We start from the raw sequence: 19,542 nt of genomic DNA, 5'->3' as shown, positions 1-19,542 counted from the left end.
CAGGCTGAAGTGGTTATTTCGTAAATCTTGGCAGTTGCAAGCAAAGGCCGCCCTGAGTTTGATTTTCAAAAGCACATGACTGTGGCAGGAAGGGGAATTGGGTGGCTGAGACCTAGGGCTGGAAAACAGAACTACTTTTCACTTTATTCCAATTATTGCCTTTTGATTTTTGTACCCTATGCTTACACATATTTATAGCATAATACCAGTTGTTTGGTGGGAAAAAAAAGTGTTATCTTGCTGTTTTCATGAGTATGCTACTATGTCATTAAATATTCCTCAAGAATATGCCTTTTTTAAAAACTTAAATAATTTTCCCTTTTGTGGATGTACAATTATTTATTTAACACTTCCTTTATTGAACTGTTTGCCTCTAATTTTTTTTTTGGTTTCTACTAAGCCTGATGCAGTGCACATCCTATTATGTATGTCTTTGTGTGCTCTACATCTTTATGTACAGCTCTACACAAATAATTGCTAGATTTTTCTGTAGAAAAGTAGATAATGAGAGTACCATTTACTTGTAATTCCACGACAGTCATTTAAGGCGCATGCTCTGTTTTTTTTAATAATAAAATTTAGACTTGATGATTATTTAATTAGCAGAAAAATACTTTATGTTTTCGTAGTCATTTGCAGTGAGTAGTTAATTTCTCTGACTCTCTAGTTGGAATGTGTAACTATTATCAAGTTTTTATCTTGAACTAAATTAGCTAGATTGTATTATGATATTAGCCCTTCTGAATTGTTCTCGTTGTTTTGAATGAATGGATATTAATGTATTGAAAGAATTTGTTCAATCCATGTTGTCCACCTGCATTAGCTACTTGGGTCTCAGTGTCCTTAGATGTTCATTATCCAGCAGCCGTTTGCATCAGCAGTCATTTGCATCATTGGTGCTTTATTTATTTTTGTATCGTCTTTGAAATGATCTACCGGCTTATAGATGTGCTAAATGGCAGAAAACTCCTTTATCCCAAACAAGTGTTAGTTGCATATACTGTGATGTAAAAAGTGAATGATAGCAGCCGTGGTGAGAGGGGACCCTCTTGAATTAGCAATCACATCACTTGCTTTGCATATTTCGGTAACTGGAGAAACTGGGCAGAACAAAAATTGACAAGCCACTTTTCTATAAATTTCCGCTAACAGTAAGAAACTCTTTGAGGCATTGGTAGATGGCACTCTATGTGTAATTCTTGAGTCATTACTAGGTATAAGAAATTGAACCTTAGCACAATTCAGATGCTTCAGTGACTGTGAACAACAGGGTTTTTGAAAGCCTGCTGACCAGGTGGAAGAGAAAACCTTGTAGATGAGTTTATCTGCTAATCTTTGCTCTGTATATCCCCACCACCACTTTCTTTTGTAGTTTTTTCTAGTTTTTCCAAGCTGTTAACGCGTCCTACAAATACTAGATCTTCACGATCTGAAACTGAAGGAGTTCGGGAGTTCATCAATGTGTCCTGCTGTTCCCTGGGGAGAAAGATACTAGATAAGGTCTGTCTTAGTTATCTAGTGCTGCTACAACAGAAATACCGCAAGTGAGTGGCTTTAACAGACAAATTTATTTTGTTACAGTTTGTTGTTAGGTGCCGTTGAGTCGGTTCTGATGCATAGCAACCCAGTGTACAACAGAACCAAAACACCGCCCAGTCCTGCGCCATCCTCACAATTGTTGCTATGTTTGAGCCCATTGTTGCACCCACTGTGTCAATCTATCTCATTGAAGGTCTTCGTCTTTTTCACTGACCTTCTACTTTACCAAGCATGATGTCCTTCTCCAGGGACTGGTCCCTCCAATAACATGTCCGAAGTACGTAGATGACATCTCATCATCCTTGCTTCTAAGGAGCATTCTGGCTGTATTTCTTCCCAGACAGATTTATTTATTCTTCTGGCAGTTCATGGTGTATTCAGTGTTCTTCCCCAACATTATAATTCGAAATCATCAATTCTTCTCTGGTCTTCCTTATTCATTGTCCAACATTCACATGCGTATGAGGTGATTGAAAATACTATGACTTGGGTCAGAAGCACCTTAGTCCTCAAGGTGACATCTTTGCTTTTTAACACTTTAAAGAGTTTTTTGCAGCAGATTTGCTCAATGCAATACATCACAGTTAAGAAGGCTAGAAGTCCGAATTCAGAGCACTGGCTCTAGAGGAAGGCTTTCTTTCTCTTTTGGATCTGGGGGAAGGTCCTTGTTCCTTGGTGATCTTCATGTGGTGTGGCATCTATTTTTCCTCATCTCTGTTTGCTTAATCTGCTGCTTTTATATTTTGTAAGACATTTATTAAAGACACACCCTACACTAATCTTATTAACATAAAGACAACCCATCCCCAAATGAATTATAACCACAGGCATCCCAACTAAAAAATCCCATTGCCCTTGAGTTGAATTGACTCATAGTGACCCTATAGGACAGAGTAGAACTGCTTCCAGAGGGTTTTCAAGGCTGTAATCTTTACGGAAGCAGACTGCCACATCTTTCCCTGGAGGAGTCTCTGGGTGGGTTTGAACTGCTGACCTTTTGGTTAGCAGCCAAGCGCTTAAGCACTGTGATACCAGGACTCCCTTTCCACAGGCATAGAGGTTAGTATTTACAACCCAAGTTTTTGGGGACACAATTCTATCCATAGCATTCCAGCCTTTGGCCCCCGAAAATTCATGTCCTTGCTACATGCAAAACACATTTACCCCATCACATCATCCCAAAAGTCTTAAATTAACTCCAAGTCCAAAAACTCATCTTCTGAATCATCTAAACCAAATATGAGTGAGACTTTAGGCATATTCTGTCCTGGGGCAAAATTTATCTTCATCTATGAACCTGTGAAATCTAGTCTACAAGTTTTCTGTTTCCAAAGTACAGTGGTGGAACAGGCACAAGATAGACATTTCCATTACAAATGGGAGAAATTGGAAGAAAGGAATGGATAATGGGCACCAAGCAAGTCCAAAACCCAGCAGAACAATTTACATTAGCTCTCAAGGCTTGAAAATAATCCTCTGTTCCTTGGGACCATCTGGGCAAGAGCCTCGCTGTCCAGACTCTGAGTGTTGGTCATGCTCTTTGGATTCTGGGTGGAGGCTTCTTGGCCCTGGGCCTCAACTCCACCTTCCAGGCCCACAGGGCAATTTCAGTCCATTGATTATGAATTTCCCCATCAGCTTTTCAGTTAATTGTTTTAGCAGCCATCAGTGATCATTGGTTAGATTTTTTTTTTTAGAGTTATACTGATATTCTAATTCTTTCATTCTATCTTTGTTTATTAATTAGAGTTCTTTTATTGGAGAGAACTTTTATCAACTGGTTTCTCTGAAATATAGTCTGTACAAGCAAAAGCAGGAAAAATACTCGGTTCACTTATTTCATGGTTTTCAGAATATTAAGTTGGTTCCCTAACAGTCTCCAAAGATTGATTCTTTTAGTGTCATTTTGAACTCACAGGTTTTAAGACTTCTGATGTACTTCAATTCTTTGTAGACGTTATCCTTTTTTATACTCTGTTTGTCCCATCTTTAGCCAATAGAGGTCTCAAAATTTCCTTCTGAGTCCTTTTGCTATAACTTGACTAGTCTTTTTTTTTCTCTTCTTCTTGCTGCTTGATATGACAAGATATTCCAGGCTTATCTTGTACATTTTCAGCTATAGGCCTGCAATCATCCATTTCACCAAGGAGCACTGGTTCCTTTAGTGAAAGTATTTTTTAGAGGCCACAGTATGGTGGTGGTGGGGGGAATACTAGTTGCTACTGCGTTGGTTATTTTTTCTAAGTCTTTTCAATGGGCAGAGCTAGGAAATTCTATTTAAAAAAATAACATCAACTGTTCATCCTGGCATTCCCAATTTCGGTATTTTGCCTAATTTATTTTATATTGTAATTTTTTCTCTTAAGCAGAAAATCATGGTTCCCAATGGCAATAACATAAATCCTAATTTGTCTTATAATTTTGTATTATTATATAATAGCTTCAGAATAATAACTATGACCAACATGATTTCTGAATGCAATTTATGATTTTTTTGCAGTTCTTTTTGTACTTAGGGTATTTCCAACTAGAGAGGTACAGTCAAAAATAATGTGCTTTAAATTCTCATCAAATAATTCTTTGTCTTGTTAAGCCACCAGCTTGCTATATCATTTTCCTTTTGATTTTGGGGGAATTGCTTTTTTAAATTTTGATTTAATTTGTTTTTTCATCATATAAAACAGAGTTCCAAAGTCAAATTTACAAAAGATCAGTTCAGAAAAGTTTGGTTTCCATCTCTGTCTCCTTCACCCTGTTCCCTCCCCCACCCCCATTGGTGTAAACATTTTTATTAGTGTACCTGTTTTAATCTTCTATTAACAAAAAATGTATGCCTCTCTCTCTGACTCTCCTTATCTCTCTCTGTACTTATCTGTCTATTCTGCTCGCTCTCTCTTTATCACTCTAAATCTCTCTACTGTGTCTCTCTCTCAGTACTTCATAGTATGGATGTGCCACATTTTATTCAACCAGTCTCCTATTGGCAGATGTTTGAGTATAAGATTTCTTTTTTTTACATTATAAGACTAAAATGTGAAAAGGAAAACTTAAAAATTTTTTAAAGAAAATTCAAATGACTAAATTGTGACCTGTTGTAGAAAAGTTTTCTTAATAATTGTTGTTGGTAGGTGTCGTGGAGCCGATTTTGACTCATAGTGACCCCACATGACAGAGAAGAACTGCCCCATAAGGTTTTCTTGACTGTAATCTTTATGTAAACAGATTGCGAAGTCTTTGTCCCATGAAAACAGCTGGGTGGGTTTGAGCTGCCAGCCTTTCAGTCAGCAGCCAAGTGCGTAACCGTTTGTGTCACCAGGGCTCCTTCTTAACAATTAGTTACCAGCATATAAAATATATTCTACAAATACAGAGGAAAAGACAAGAGAAAATGAGCAGAGGATATGAAGAGTTACTTCATGGAAAAAGAAGTAGAATGGTTAATAAATCCCAGAAAAGTTGCTCAAACTAAATACAAACATTGTATTCGTTAATACAATGAAAGTTAAAATGATTTACAGTTTCATATACTTCAGTTTGGTAAAAATGTAAGTCTGACAGTAAGAATTGTTGGGAAAGACTTGGACCAGTGAGAGCTTATGTAGGCAAAGAGGTATAATCACTTTGGAGAACAATTTCATAATCTCTATAAAGTTGAAGATGCCCATATCATAGCAATAAATATTTGTATTAGGAATATACCCTAGTACATGTGCATATAGAAACATGTAAAAGTAGTTTATCACAGCATTGTTTCTAGTAACACAAGATGGCAAACATTGTAAAGGTAAAGCAACAAGACACTGGATAATTAAATTGTAGTATGAAATAAGGCCTGATGATCTGCTTCCGAAAGATCACAGCCTTGAAAACTGTATGGAGCAGTTCTTCTCTGTAAAATGAGGTTGTCAATGAGTCAGAATCAACTCAAAGGCAACTAACAACAACAACATATCGATATAGTGGAATAGTATATAGCAAAAATTGAAGTTGTCAAGGATTTCATCCTGTTGGAATCAACAATCAATGCCCATGGAAGCAGCAGTTGAGAAATCAAGCAATGTATTGTATTGAGCAAATCTGCTGCAAAAGACCTCTTTAAAATGTCAAAAAGTGAAGATGTCACTTTGAGAACTTAGGTGCAGCTGACAATGGTCTTTTAAATATCCTTATATGTATGCAAAAGCTGGACAATGAAAAAGGAAGACAGAAGAATAATTAATGTATTCAATTGATGTGGCAAAAAATGTCAAATATACCATGGACTGCCAGAAGAACAAACACATCAGTCTTACAAGAAATACCCCTAGAATGCTCTTTCGAATTGAGGATGATGAGACTTTGGCTTGCTTACGTGGGACACGTCATCAGGAAAGAACTTCGTTAGAAAAGGACATCCCATTTGCTAAAGTAGAGGGTCAGCAAAAACGCGGGAAACCCTAAATGACAGGATGACATGGATTAACACAATAGCCCTCACAAGGGGCTGACACATACCAGTGATCATGAAGATTGTACAGGACCAGGCAGCATTTCATTCTGTTGTACATAAGGTCACCGTGAGTCAGAGCTGACTCATTGGCAACTAACAGTAACCACAGTATAATTAAAATGAACAGTCTAGACTGATAAGTATTGATATAGATAAACCTCATAAACAGAACTTTGAGTGAAAAAGACAAGTTGCAGAAGGATATGGACAATGTGATAACATACATATGAGGTTTAAAATACACAAAATCTTTATTTTTTTTATGAATACATTATTATATGTAAAAAATACTAGTGGCAGTGAGACCCATGAGAATCAGTACTTCCTTCTTAGGCTGGAGGGGAGGGCAGTGAGATTGGAGAGGGTGTGCCAGGGATTCAGCTGTGTTAGTAATACATTGTTTCTTAAAAAAAAAAAAAAAAAAAAAAAGAATTTGGTCTTATATGTTTAAAACATTAAGACTTAATAAAATAGAATGGACTTTTAAGTCACTCTACTTTTATGTATGTCTGAAATCTTTCATAATTTAAATACAGTGGCATTATAGCACTGTAAGTTATAATATTTTACTTTTTATTTACCTAACTTTTGAGCTTTTAGGTGCTCTCTGGGGAAATTTCAGTATTTGTTCCCCCCACTCCCGTGGCGGTTGTGGTGATGGTGTTAGGTATTATAACCTACCTACCACCTTGCAGTTTTTACCCACGTGCAGCATTGTTTGAAAGGGAAAGCATTGTCATCTCACAGATATTCATTTTTTATTGTTTTTTCCCCCCCCCCCCCGAAGTAGAAGAGTTCTTATTTTAAAAATTGTGATGTGCTTTCTTTGGAGTCAGTTTTGCTAAAAATGAAGTGCACAAATCTTTAGTTTACATGTGTTGAGTTTTGGCATCATTTGTGATCTTAAACTTCCATCTGTTCTTCAGAAACATATTTGAAGATGCAAACAGTGTAGTATGTAATTTTTCTTATTTCTTCTTAAAGCTTGTAGAAAGTCCTAATATTTGCTGGGATTTTAGGGACTGTGCCTTTTGTTGAAAATGATATGGATCATTAAACCAACTAACTTTGAGCATTGCCACATACATTTTAATGGAAATATTCTGACAGATGAGTAAAGTACTATTTGTAAAGTACTGTTTTATGATTGACAGAGGTAGTTGGAGTAGGATGTAGGCCTGCAAGCGAGTCTGTACTATTGATGTTCCCTTGTGGCAGGTTTTGTTAACTGGAGTAAGGAGCCCCGGTGGTGCAATGATTAAGCACTTGGCTGCTAGTGGAGAGGTTGTTGGTTCAAACCCACCCAGCGACTTTGCAGACAAAGACCTGATGATCTGTTCCTTAAGGATCACAGCCTAGAAAACCCTATAGGGCAGTTCTGCTCTGTCACATGGGGTCACTGTGAGTTGGAATCGACTTGATGTCACCTAACAACAACAACATTGCATGTTTAAGGTATAAGAAAAGATGTTATTATTCTTTTTTATTGTCTCTTACTATTCTTGAAATTAGTTATTTTCTTTCAATTTGTAGGTCGTCATGTTTAGTTCAGGGAAGAATTTGAAGTTAATTAAAAAATAGTTTTTAGTAGTTCAGCTTTCAAAAATAGCTTAATATTCCCTGTCTAAAAGTCAACCAGGTTCCCCCTTCCCTGCAATTTGTGATTTGGAAAGTGTCACTCTATAGAATTCACACACAAATTGTAACAGCTTTCAGTAATAGCCCTTGACCCTATAGCATTAAGAAGATTATTTTATGGTGTGAAAGTGTGCTCTGAGGGAATAGGTTTATTATTTTTGTGGAAGATTTGAGTAATTTACCAAACCTTCACTGGATCTTATGATATACTCAGGAGATTGGCAAGTTGGCTAAGACTTGTGTGTGTTCCTTCTTGATTTATTTTCTTGGTGTTTTAGGCTGTTACCTTTGTTTTGGATTGATGTTTAGGAAGGCCTTGATGCTTTTATTTACTAGGATGAAGGTCATTGCTGGTCATTTTGTGTCTTTTCAAATAATGATACTCACCTGGTGAAATGAGTGCATGTTGAGTAGGATACAGATTATATACTTAGAATACTTATTTAACAAGTGTTTATATGGTTGCCAGTATGTCCACATATTCTATATTTGAGATTGTAGCTCTATAATTAATCTTAGATTATAATTTCTTAACGGAAAGATTATTCAAATGATATAATGGACATCATATCATCTCTTGCCTATGTACTCTAGACAAAAACTAAAGGATAAACCTTATATGAGTTCCTGTTGGGGCCAGATTTGGGGAGGGGGAAGATGCTGCTGCATATATATCTTGTAAAATTCTACCATCTCCCTACAAAAATAAAGATGTGAAGGTTTTTCTACAAACCCTCGAATATAAGCAGGTGGGATCAAATCATGAATGACAGTGTGGGGTTAGTAACTATCGGGGAGGTTGTACAGGAAATGAGGAGAATTCTGAGAGTCTTATGAACTGGGGAATTGAGGAATTTTTAACAAGGACCCAGCCTGCGTTCAAAAGAGAAAGCCTGGCAAGCAATTCTTAGATAAGTCATTGCAACTCCAGAAGTCTTCACAGGTTCCAGTGTGTGGTGAGTGCAGACAGGGACAGTCAGTGTTGGCAATGGTAATTTAGGCCCTTCGAGGCTTTCAAAACTACCCAACAGAAAGAACAATCGCTAGAAAAAGACATCATATTTGGTAAAGTACAGGGTCCGTAAAAATGAGGGAAACTCTCAATGAGATGGATTGACACAATACTGGCAACAATGGACTCAAACATACCATCATGAAGATGACACAGGATTGTGCAGTGTTTCATTCTGTTATTCATAAGGGTCTCTCCATGAGTCAGAGCTGACTGGATGTCAACTAACAAGAACCACAAGAAAGGCAGGGCTCCATCCTGGAGAAACTGGGATTACCATGCAAATTGAATGTGGTGGGAATCTTGAGGCTCAAGAAAAGGATCAAGGCGTAGGGGCAGTTCAGATAAAGTTCAGATAAAGCAGCTGTGGGAAGGTACTGTAGAGCTGCCTCTGAAGGACCATATTTGTGACTATTTCAAAGTAACAACATAAGAAGGAGCCCTACAGCCATGAAAATACAACTAAGTTATACAGGCCCATAGTTTCTACATAGGAACTTCTTCCTTAAAAATATAGAAAATCCGATTCATTTGGACAGCAAAACATAAAACGATTGTGGTCAAATCCCATAACAAGGTGGTGTAAGAATAAATTCTTTTGAATAACATCCTGATGGACAATGAAGGCTTATTAGGGAAAAATATGGCTACAAAGCATGTCAGGCCACTTATACCCTGCTATTTAAAAAAAAAAAGAAAAAACTAAAACAAATTAAGAAAATAATGGAAGGTATTGAAGAACTTCACAAATCAAAAGTAGGAAAGCCCAGAAAAAAGATTACTAGACTTCAGGAGGATTCAAAAAGAGCTGGCCTTTCTCTGGAGAGATTAAGAAATAAAAGGAAAAACAGGAGCACAAGAGCAAATAGACACTATACTACTTATAATAAGGGAAATACAGATGAAAAGGAGAAAAATAAAAAAATATATCAGATTAAGGAAAAAATAAAAAGCGTCTGAGTGAAAGTAGTAGATACAGAAGACAGAGATAATCTAGCATACAAAGAAGAAAATGAAATCAATGGAACAGACCAATGATCATGAACTGTGTTTCATACTATGTTTCACAGAAGGATTTGTTCATTTTACGGAAAAAATAGAATCCATAAAATATTTTCCTGAAATAAGACTTCTTGAATGTACAGATCAGAAGGGCACACAGTACACCTAGGAAGATCAGCCTATGATAGCAGCACCAAGACATTCTGAAGAAAAGTCCTTTGGGCATCCAAGCATAAGGACCAAGTCACTTACTAGGCAAAGACAATTACATTGCATCTAACTTTTCAACAACAACACTTAATGACAAGTTGGTTGAGTAAGGTATTTAAGGCTTTTAAGGAAAGAAGATGTGAGCTGAGTATTTTGTATTCAATCATCTTGGGTCTTCAGTTATAAAAATCACAGATAGATGCCTTGAAACATGCAAGATCAGTTCCCGTGAATCTGCCAGAGAATGAGCTTGAAACCATCAAGAAATGTTTGGATAAACCTCAGCACTGGGGACTGGTGGTGAATGTTGAAGATATCTACCTTCAGAACTTAGGCTAAATAATGAGAATAAACCAAAAACCAAACCCGCTGCCACTGAGTCGATTCTGACTCATAGTGACCATATAAAACAGAATAGAACTGCCCTATAGGGTTTCCAAGGAGTGGCTGTTGGATTCGAATTGCCAGTCTTTTGGTTAGCAGCCAAGCTCTTTAAGTATGATAAAATAGTATGTCATTCTAAACCTGCACTGACTGTGTGTGTGTGTGTGTAAGAGAGAGAAAATGAGGGAAAGAGGAAAAGGTGGAAAGTATGTGAAAAGCACCATAAGCTAGTAGACTACTCTGTAAATAAATCTCTGGTGTGGCTTTAAAAAAAACAAGCAGAACATACATAAAAATTCAGTGCCGGATTTTTATGTTAGAAAATCGAAAACCAGTAAAACTCCTGGAGCTCTGCTGTGCTGTACTTCAATTAATTGAGCTTAGAAAACTCACACCAACTTGTGAAAGTTACATACACTCACATCTGCCTCAGTTATTTTTTTCCTGAGGTCTGTGACCTTGGACAGGCTTTGTAGCTAGATAATCAGTAACACACTTTAGACTTCGTATAATTGGCTTTGGAGGTCACTTAAAGATGTAAACATTAATTTTTAAAGTCCTACTATGTTTAACAGGAGGGTTTTTTCATGATCATTGGTAAGACAGTTCCTTCTGAGTGTAATTGACATTGATGAGAGGTGGTTTTGCTTTACTGATTTATTTGGAAACTAACTACTGTTCATTTTTAGCTTAGCAGCCTAGTTTGACTGTAGCAGGCACTTCAAGTTCTTATTTGACTTTAGTATTTTAACCAAGTAGCACAACAGTGATTAATAATTAGCCTGAAGCCACAGATTTCCAGGGAAGTACCATGGAAGACCACTGTGAAATTTCATGCATGTAAAATTTTGAAAAAATTGAATGCTAAACCCACTTATTTTTTTTTCTCACAAAGTAACTTGGCATACAGACTCAGTAGTTTCTAATCAAGCATTTAATATATGGAAATTAATTTATACATATTAATCAGATTATGAGTTTTATTGTGATACTATTTTGAGTCTGTCTACATTTATAAAGGTGTGTTCTATAAATATGGCTAAATATGTTTAAAGAAAGTGTAATCCAAAAGCATTTTTAGATTTAATCAGTGCATTTTTAGTTTCGATCAATGTTAGACAGGAAAATGATGTCAACGTCATTATCCCCATGCATTTCTTAGTGTTTTTCCTTGAGGCTGTTACCAGCTGATGGCCAGATTGTACTCGTTGATTTTTAGCTGTGACAGTTTGTTGAAGTAGATCAATTTTACCTCTTGAGAGTTGCAGAGAATAATTTTGAAGTTCTCTACCTCATCATTATTTTGGATTCATCTAATAATTTTGCCTTTATGATGTGTACTAGAGGGATGTTTTATCCTTTTGCTTAATTTGATTAAGGGAGCATTTTGTTTGTGATGGAAGCTTTCATATGTTTTGGACAGATTAAATTCCTAACACTTAGAACATTTCATCACAAACTGTTTTTATGTTAGGATAGAAATGCCTATGTCTCTGTCTTCTGTACTGTGATGAGAAATCCACAGCAAGTACCATTTGCTCCTGGTCGTGAATGCTGGTCATGAAGTTGTCGTGCTATGATTTGGGTTATAGACCTAAACAGCGTCTGCTCTTTCTCTCCACGTGTAATATTTAGGTATGTTGGGCTGTACGACAAGATGAATGTAAATCAAAGCTGCATACATAGTAGATTGCAAACTGAAATGACCTGAGGTCATTTTTGGTTCTTTAAAGGTAGTTTTGATTATTCATTCTTGGCACTAAGTCTTTACTTGCAGCCTGTGATCTTCCATCCTCAAGTGTTGTAAGATTAATACCATTCTAGAGGCGTGGTGCACGTTGTTTAAGATTAAATACGGAGCTCTTGGCAGTTAGTTGAAGGCAGTCAAAGTCATTACTGTTCATTTTGTTTTTTCTTTAATGACTTAATGAGAATTTATTTAGGACACAAGATAGTTTTAGGCTTAGATCCAAAATTGGAGTCTATAATACACTACACCTGTTGCAGGAACATAGTTATTATTTTACAAATAAATCACATGTAATTTTAAATTTTGAAATTTGTTATGGTTTGTTTCAATCAAAATCATAAGCACAGTATTTTAGTTTTGCAAATTGTTATTAATAGCTGCATACTACATCAAGAAGAAATAAAAAAATTGACCTCATCATCTTTTATTCTTGAACACTTCTGTATTTTAAAATTATGACTATTACTTTATGGACTTTATTTGTGCCAGTAAGATTTTCCTGTTTCATTACATACATAAGCTGGATTTCAGTTATCTACTGCTATGTAATAAACTATCCCAAAACATAGTGGCTTAAACAAGAATATTTATTTTGCTCACTAATCTATAATTTGGGCAAGGCTCAGTGAGTTTGGCTCGTTTCTGCTCCACGTAGTGTTAGCTGGACTTTCAAGATGACTTTTTCACATGACTGGCAAGTTGGTGCTAGCTATTGGCTGGAAATGCAACTGGGGCTGTGAGCTGGGAGCTTCAATTGCTTTCCATGCAGGACTCTACAGCGGCTTGGACTTCTTCATAGCATAGTGCTAGGTTCCAAGAGTAAGTATCCCAAGAGAACCAGCAGCAGCTGCATAGCCTTTTCTAACCTAGCCTTTGATGTCACACAGTGTCACTTCTACCACTTCCCTTCTCACTCCACCCGTTACTCTCATTACACATAATTAGCATGTGTCATGAAGGAAGAAGGTGAGACTGGATATTGGGTAGATAGAGTCTTTATTGCAATTATGATTTACTTAAGTAGTCCTCCGTTTTTGGATGTTTAAGATTATTTCTTGTTTTTGTTTCTTACAAGTAATACTACTGTGAATGTTCTTGCTCATAAAGCATATTCATCACTGTTGTTAGGAAGAATTTCTTGAGGTATAACAATTATGTCAGAGGAAAATCACATTTTTAAGACTTTTGAGAAACAACCATGTTCTTACTTGCGCTAGAAAAGCTCGAACACTTACTTTTCTATTAGCTGTATATAAGATTTTGAAGTTTCTGAGTGGTGCAAATGGTTAACACACTCAGCTGTTAACTGGAAGGTTGGAGATGTGAGTCTTCCCAGCAGCACCTCGAAAGAAAGCCTTGAGTGATCTACTTCTGAAATATCAGCCATTGAAAATCCTGTGGAGCACGGTTCTACTGTGATACACATGGGGTTGCCATGAGTCAAAGTCAACTCATTGGCAACTGATAGTGGCATATAAGATTTATTCATTTATAGACCACCATGCCACACACTGCCTGCCATCTATTTTCATCTTTGCTAGTCTGCTTTGCGATAAAATGGGTCCTTATTCTTCTTAAATTTGCATTTCTTTGACTATTAGTGAGGGCAAACATTTTAATTTACTTGTTGGCAGTTTAGAAGTCTCTTATCAGTTGTTTGCTTTTTTCATGTCTTTTTTTTGTACTGGTACTTTCATATATTTCTTACTGATAAAAGTATACGTATAGATGTTTGTTCTTTGCCAGAGGTTTCAAATATTTTGAATATTTATTCCAAGATTATATATTCATTTATTTATTTTTGAACATTTTCTCGTGGTTTGAGTGAAAGTTTACATTCAACAATTCATACACATTTTGTGACAATAGTTGCAATCCCCTCAAATGTGACAGCACTCTACCCGCTTCCTCCCTGAGTTCCTCATGTCCATTTGCCCATTTTTCCTGCCCTTCTGAAGTTTGTTTTTGACAAACGCTGCCCTTAGGTCTCCTATGGTTGCTTGTTCTGAGGAGCATGTTCCTCATCAGTGTTATTGTTTACTTTATAGGCCTGTCTGTTGTTTGGCTGAAAGGTGATCTCTGGGAGTAGGTTCAGTTCCAGATTTGAAGAGTGTCTAAGGGTCATAGTCTCAGGGGGTTCCACCAGTCTCTGTGAGACCAGTAAGTGTGGTCTTTCTTATGAATTTGAATTTTTGTCTACATTTTTCTCCCCTTCTATCCAGAACCTTCTACTGTGATCCTGATAATAGTGGTCAGTAGTGGTAGCCAGGACCATCTAGTTCTTCTGGTCTCAGGCTAGTGGAGCCTGTGGTTTGTGTTGCCCATTAGTCCTTTGGAATAATTGTTTGCTTGAAACTCTGATTTTCTTCACTCTTCTTTGTTCCAAACAGGAAGAGGCCAATAGTTGTATCTTAGATGGCCTCTCGCAAGCTTTTAAGACCCCGTCACTACTCACCAAATTAGAATGTAGAGCATTGTCTTTATGGACTGTGTTGCGCCAGTTGACCTAGATCTTCCTGGAGACTATGGTCCTAAGCCCCCAATTCCAGTGACTCAGTCCCTCAAGGTGCTTGATTATGGTGAAGAATTTTTCATAACTGTGCCCCTTCTGTGTTCTACTATATATATGGATATATTTGTAGCACATGCAGACACATACATAGAAATATCCTCTGCTAAACCTATATGTACTTGTGAGTGTACTCCCATATGCCATCCCACACCTGTTCACTTACATATCTACCTATATATCCACTTGTAAATTATTGTTTGTTGTTATTGCATGATTGTGTATATAATAGTATTTGCCATTGTTGCCTGTTACTCTTGCGTACTGCTCAGTGTCTTCCTTTGCCTTGGTCATGTTATGCTGATTTCCCCCACGTTGTGTACTGTCTTTCGCTTCACCCAAGTTAATACGTGTCTTAGTCAGCTAGTAGTGCTCTAACAGAAATACCTCAAGTGGATGGCTTTAACAAGGAGAAATTTATTTTCTCACAGTCTAGTAGGCTACCCTCCAAATTCAGGGCATCAGCTCCAGGGGAAGGCTTTCCCTCTCTGTTGGCTCTGGAGGAAGGTCCTTGTCATCAGTCATCCCTTGGTCTGGGAGCATCTCAGCACAGGAACCTCAGGTCCAAAGGACGCGCTCTGCTCCTGGCATTGCTTTCTTGGTGATGTGAGGTTCCCATGTGTCTCTGCTCGCTTCTCTCTTTTATATCTCAAAAGAGATTGGCTTAAGACAGTATCTAATCTTGCAGACCTCATCAGTATATCTGCTGCTAATCCATCTAATTACATCATAGTGACAGTTTATAACATATAAGGAAATCATATCAGATTCCAAAATGGTACACAATCATACAGTACTGGGAATCATGACCCAGCCAAGTTGACAGATATTTTGGGGGGACACTATTCAATCCATGACAATATGTCTTTACTATCTAGTTAGTGATTTTTTTCCCCCTCCGCCTCCCATCCCTGGTAACCATGAAATAATGTCTTTCTGTGTATACACCTTTTCTTGACTTTTTATGACAGTGGTCTCATTCGGTATTGTCCTTTTTTGATTAACTTATTTCACTCAGCATAATGTCCTTCAAGTTCATCATAGTGTCAGATATTTTACAAATTCATTGTTGTTCTTTAATGTTGTGTAGTATTCTGTTGTGTGTATGTACCACAGTTGATCCATTCGTCTGCTGATGGGCTCTTAGGTTGTTTCCATCTTTTTGTTGTTGTGAATAATGCTGCAGTGAACATGGGTGTGCATATGTCTATTTGTGTCATGGATCTTATTTCTCTAGGATATATCCTAGTAGTGGGTTTGCTGGATTATGTGGTATTTCCATTTCTAACGTTTTGAGGAAGTGCCATACCATATTCCATAGTGGTTGTACCATTTTACATTCCTACCAGCAGTGTATGAGAGTTCCAATCTCCTCACACCCTCGCCAGCATTTGTTGTTTTCTTTTTTTTTGATCATTGCCGTTATTGCCAGGGTAAAGTGATATCTCATTGTTGATCTGTATCTGTCTAATGGCTAATGATCACACGCATCTCTTCATGTATTTGTGGGCTGCCTAAATGTCTTCTTTGGTGAAGTGTCTGTTTATGTCCTTTGCCCTTTTTTTTTTTTAAATTGTACTTTTGATGAAGATTTACAGAGCAAATTAGTTTATCATTAAACAGTACACATTTTGTTTTGTGATATTGGTTGCCAATCCCACTACATGTCAGCACTCTCCCATTCTCAAGCTTGGGTTCCCCATTACCAGCTTTCCTATCCCCTCCTGCCTTCTCGTCATTGCCCATGGCCTGGTGTCCTTTGCCCATTTTTTAATTGGATTGTTTGTCTTTTTGTTGTTGAGGCGTTGAAGTTTTCCATAACTTTTAGAAATCAGTCCCTTGTCAGATATGTCGTTGCCAATTTTTTTTCCCCAGTCTCTAGGTTCTATTTTTATTCTTTTTGAGAAGTCTTTTGATTAACATAAATGTTTAATTTTTAGGAGGATCCTGTTGTCTAGTTTATCTTCTCATGTTTGTACATTTTTGGTTATGTTTGACAGTCTTTTTATGCCATAAGTTAGGACTCCTAGGTTTGCCCCTATTTTTTCTTCCATGATCTTTATAATTTATGTTTTACATTTATATCTTTGATCCATCTTGAGTTAATTTTTGTGTATGATGTGAGGTATGAGTTCTGTTGCATTTTTATGCAAATGGATATGCAGTTTTGCCAGCACAATTTGTTAAAGAGACTGTCTCTTCCCCCATTTAATGGATTTTGGCCCTTTGTTGAAGATCAGCTTTCCATTGGTACATGGATTTACTTCTGGCTTCTCAATTCTGTGCCATTGGTCTGTGTGTCTGTCGTATCAGTACCAGGCTGTTTTGACTATCATGGGTGTATAGTAGGTTCTGAGATTAGGAAGTGTGAGGCCTCCAACTTTATTCTTCTTCAGTAGTGCTTTGCTTATATGGGCCTCTTTCTTTTCCATATAATGTTGGTGATTAGTTTTTCTGTCCTGTTAAAGAATTTTGATGGAATCTCATCAGGATTGCATTATATCTATAGATCATTTTGGGCAGTATTGGCATTTTCACAATGTTACGTCTTCCTGTCTGTGACCATGGTATGTTTTTCCATTTATGTAGGTCTCTTTTGGTTTTTTGATGTAGCGTTTTGTAGTTTTCTTTGTAGTATATATTTATTTTCACTGATATATATATGATCATAAAATTGTTTCCCTCTCCTTAATTAAAATTTGTAGCAATGTGTTCAGAGTCTGTCTACTATAAGAAAGTAAGGATATCATTTAATAAATATTCTGTCCTTTACCTTTTTTATTTGCTGAAGTCCTAATAAATACACTATTTTCTTCTACTGTTTTGTGTTTTCCATAATAGTTTTCTGCAGTGGAATTATGCAGCTTTATGCCTTATGATTTTTTTCAGTGTCTAGTTGGATAAAAGCCCTCTGTTTATATTAAACCTATGAAATGTGCAAGTGTAATTATCTTCATTTTATTTTAGTTGAGAAAACTGAATCACAGAAAGGTTAAATACATTGTCAAGGAATGTGGCAGTTGTACTCAGGTTGTCTTCACTCCAGATCCCAAGTTCTTTACCATTCTGTTACGCTGCATCTCTCCATTTATTCAAGAGTTATTTTATCACTCAATGAAAATCTGTAATGTCTTTTTGTAAGTCATATTTTTCCACATTTAAGTCTTTTTTCCTAAATAGTTTGTATTTTTGTTGCTGTTGTGAATAGGATTTTTTTTTTGATTATCTGTTAGAAGTAAAAACTCTATAGAGTTTTCTATCTATATTTTTGTCTAGTCAGTTTACTAGAAATGCAAAAAAGAGAAAACACTAACTGTATTTTTAGTATAATGTTTTTGGGCTTGAATTTATAAGTGGCAAATCTATGGCTGTTTAATGTTTATTTTTAATATAAAAGTAAAAAAAATGCATTTTAATATTTATAAACATTTTAGAGTACTCATCATTTCTAAGATCACATTTTCTTTAATTTATATACTGTGTTTTTATGTAAATAATGTGTGCCCTTTACATTTTTTTGGCCAGCTGCGCCCTCCCTGTGACATATTTTCGTAAGCACCACTATGCCAGTTCATTTTCACATGTTGCTGTGAAGAAATTAGCTTAGTGTGCTTACAGAATTACCTCACGGGTGGAGGGTACAGTTGGCAAACAAAGAAGGTTCGCGTTATTTGTGTAAAAATATGGTACTTCATTTTCATAGTTTCTTGCTGTTTATACCAAAGTCTTATGTTGTGCTCCTTGTCAGGGACATTTACACTGGTTTTTCTTTTTTCATTTTCATGAATCCTATTTTAGTCCTTTATAAGTTAGAATAAGTAATGAGCTATCCTGTTCATAAAACTTTGGATAGCTTAAAGTGAGTTATACTAGATGCTCTAGAAAGTTTTTTCTTCTAAATTGACTGTCATTTGTAATCATTAATATTTGCTCTAAATTTAGAAATACTAATTTAAGTAAAATGAAAAGACTGTTAATAACAAACATTGACAGGGATATGGAGCAACTACCACTCTTGTATATTGGTGAAGTGTTATTGGTACAACAAGTTTGGGACACAGTTTGACGGTTATCTACCAAAGCTAAACAGATACTACTTCTTGACTTAGAATTTTACTCTAGGTATTATATATACCCAAGAGAAGTAAATACATACATTCACAAAAAGACATGTATGATAATGACCATAGTAGCTTTACTTACAATACTCTCAGACTGAAAACAATACAAATGTCCGACAATAGAATGAACACAGATTTCTGTGTATACACCCAAAGGACTGTATTACCTAACCAACCAAGTCAGTTGTTGTCCAGTCTATTCTGACTCTTAGCGACTATACAGCAATAAAATATGAGCTAGTGTTACACATAAGACAGATGACTTTCTCATCATTATGTTGAAACCAGGCAGTAGTATCCCTCTTTTCGTCTCTCATTTTGTTTATCTTTGCTGTCACCTTCTTTTCATTGATTAATTCAGCTAGTGATTTATCTTTTTTGTTTATACTTTTCAAATAGCCAGAATTTTGATTTATTTATTGCTTTTCTATTTTGTACCTTATTAGTTTTTGCTTCCATCTTTCTTATTTTCTTCCTCTTGGCTTCTTCCCTCCCACACCCCTTCACCTTTTTGTTTTAGGAAATAATTTTTTTTTTAATTGTACTTCAGGTGAAGGCTTACAGAACAAATAGTTTCTCATGAAACAGTATTACACGTATTGTTTTATGACATTGGTTAACAATCCCGCAACATGTCAACCCTCTCCCTTCTTGAACTTTTTTTTTTTTTTGGTGAAAATATACATAGCCAAAGATATACCATTTCAAAAATTTCTACATGCACAGTTCAGTGACATCGACTATGCTCTTCCAATTGTGCTGCTATTCTCACTTTAGATGAAGGCTGACAGAACAAAATAGTTTCTCATTAAAAAGTTGGTATACATG

At 36.3% G+C, this 19,542-nt stretch overlaps 1 protein-coding gene across 1 annotated transcript in view; it reads left to right on the top strand.

The window, feature by feature from the left end:
- ULK4 (unc-51 like kinase 4) overlaps positions 1-19,542 on the top strand; it is a 601,253-nt gene that overhangs the window by 139,968 nt on the left and 441,743 nt on the right. The gene's annotated exons all lie outside the window — the stretch shown is intronic.

The sequence above is a fragment of the Trichechus manatus genome, unplaced genomic scaffold (genome assembly GCF_000243295.1).
Source record: "Trichechus manatus latirostris isolate Lorelei unplaced genomic scaffold, TriManLat1.0 scaffold00001, whole genome shotgun sequence".
NCBI classification, from domain to species: domain Eukaryota; kingdom Metazoa; phylum Chordata; class Mammalia; order Sirenia; family Trichechidae; genus Trichechus; species Trichechus manatus.
Note: the sequence above shows the minus strand (reverse complement) of the source record. Positions and strands in the feature narration are given on the sequence as shown.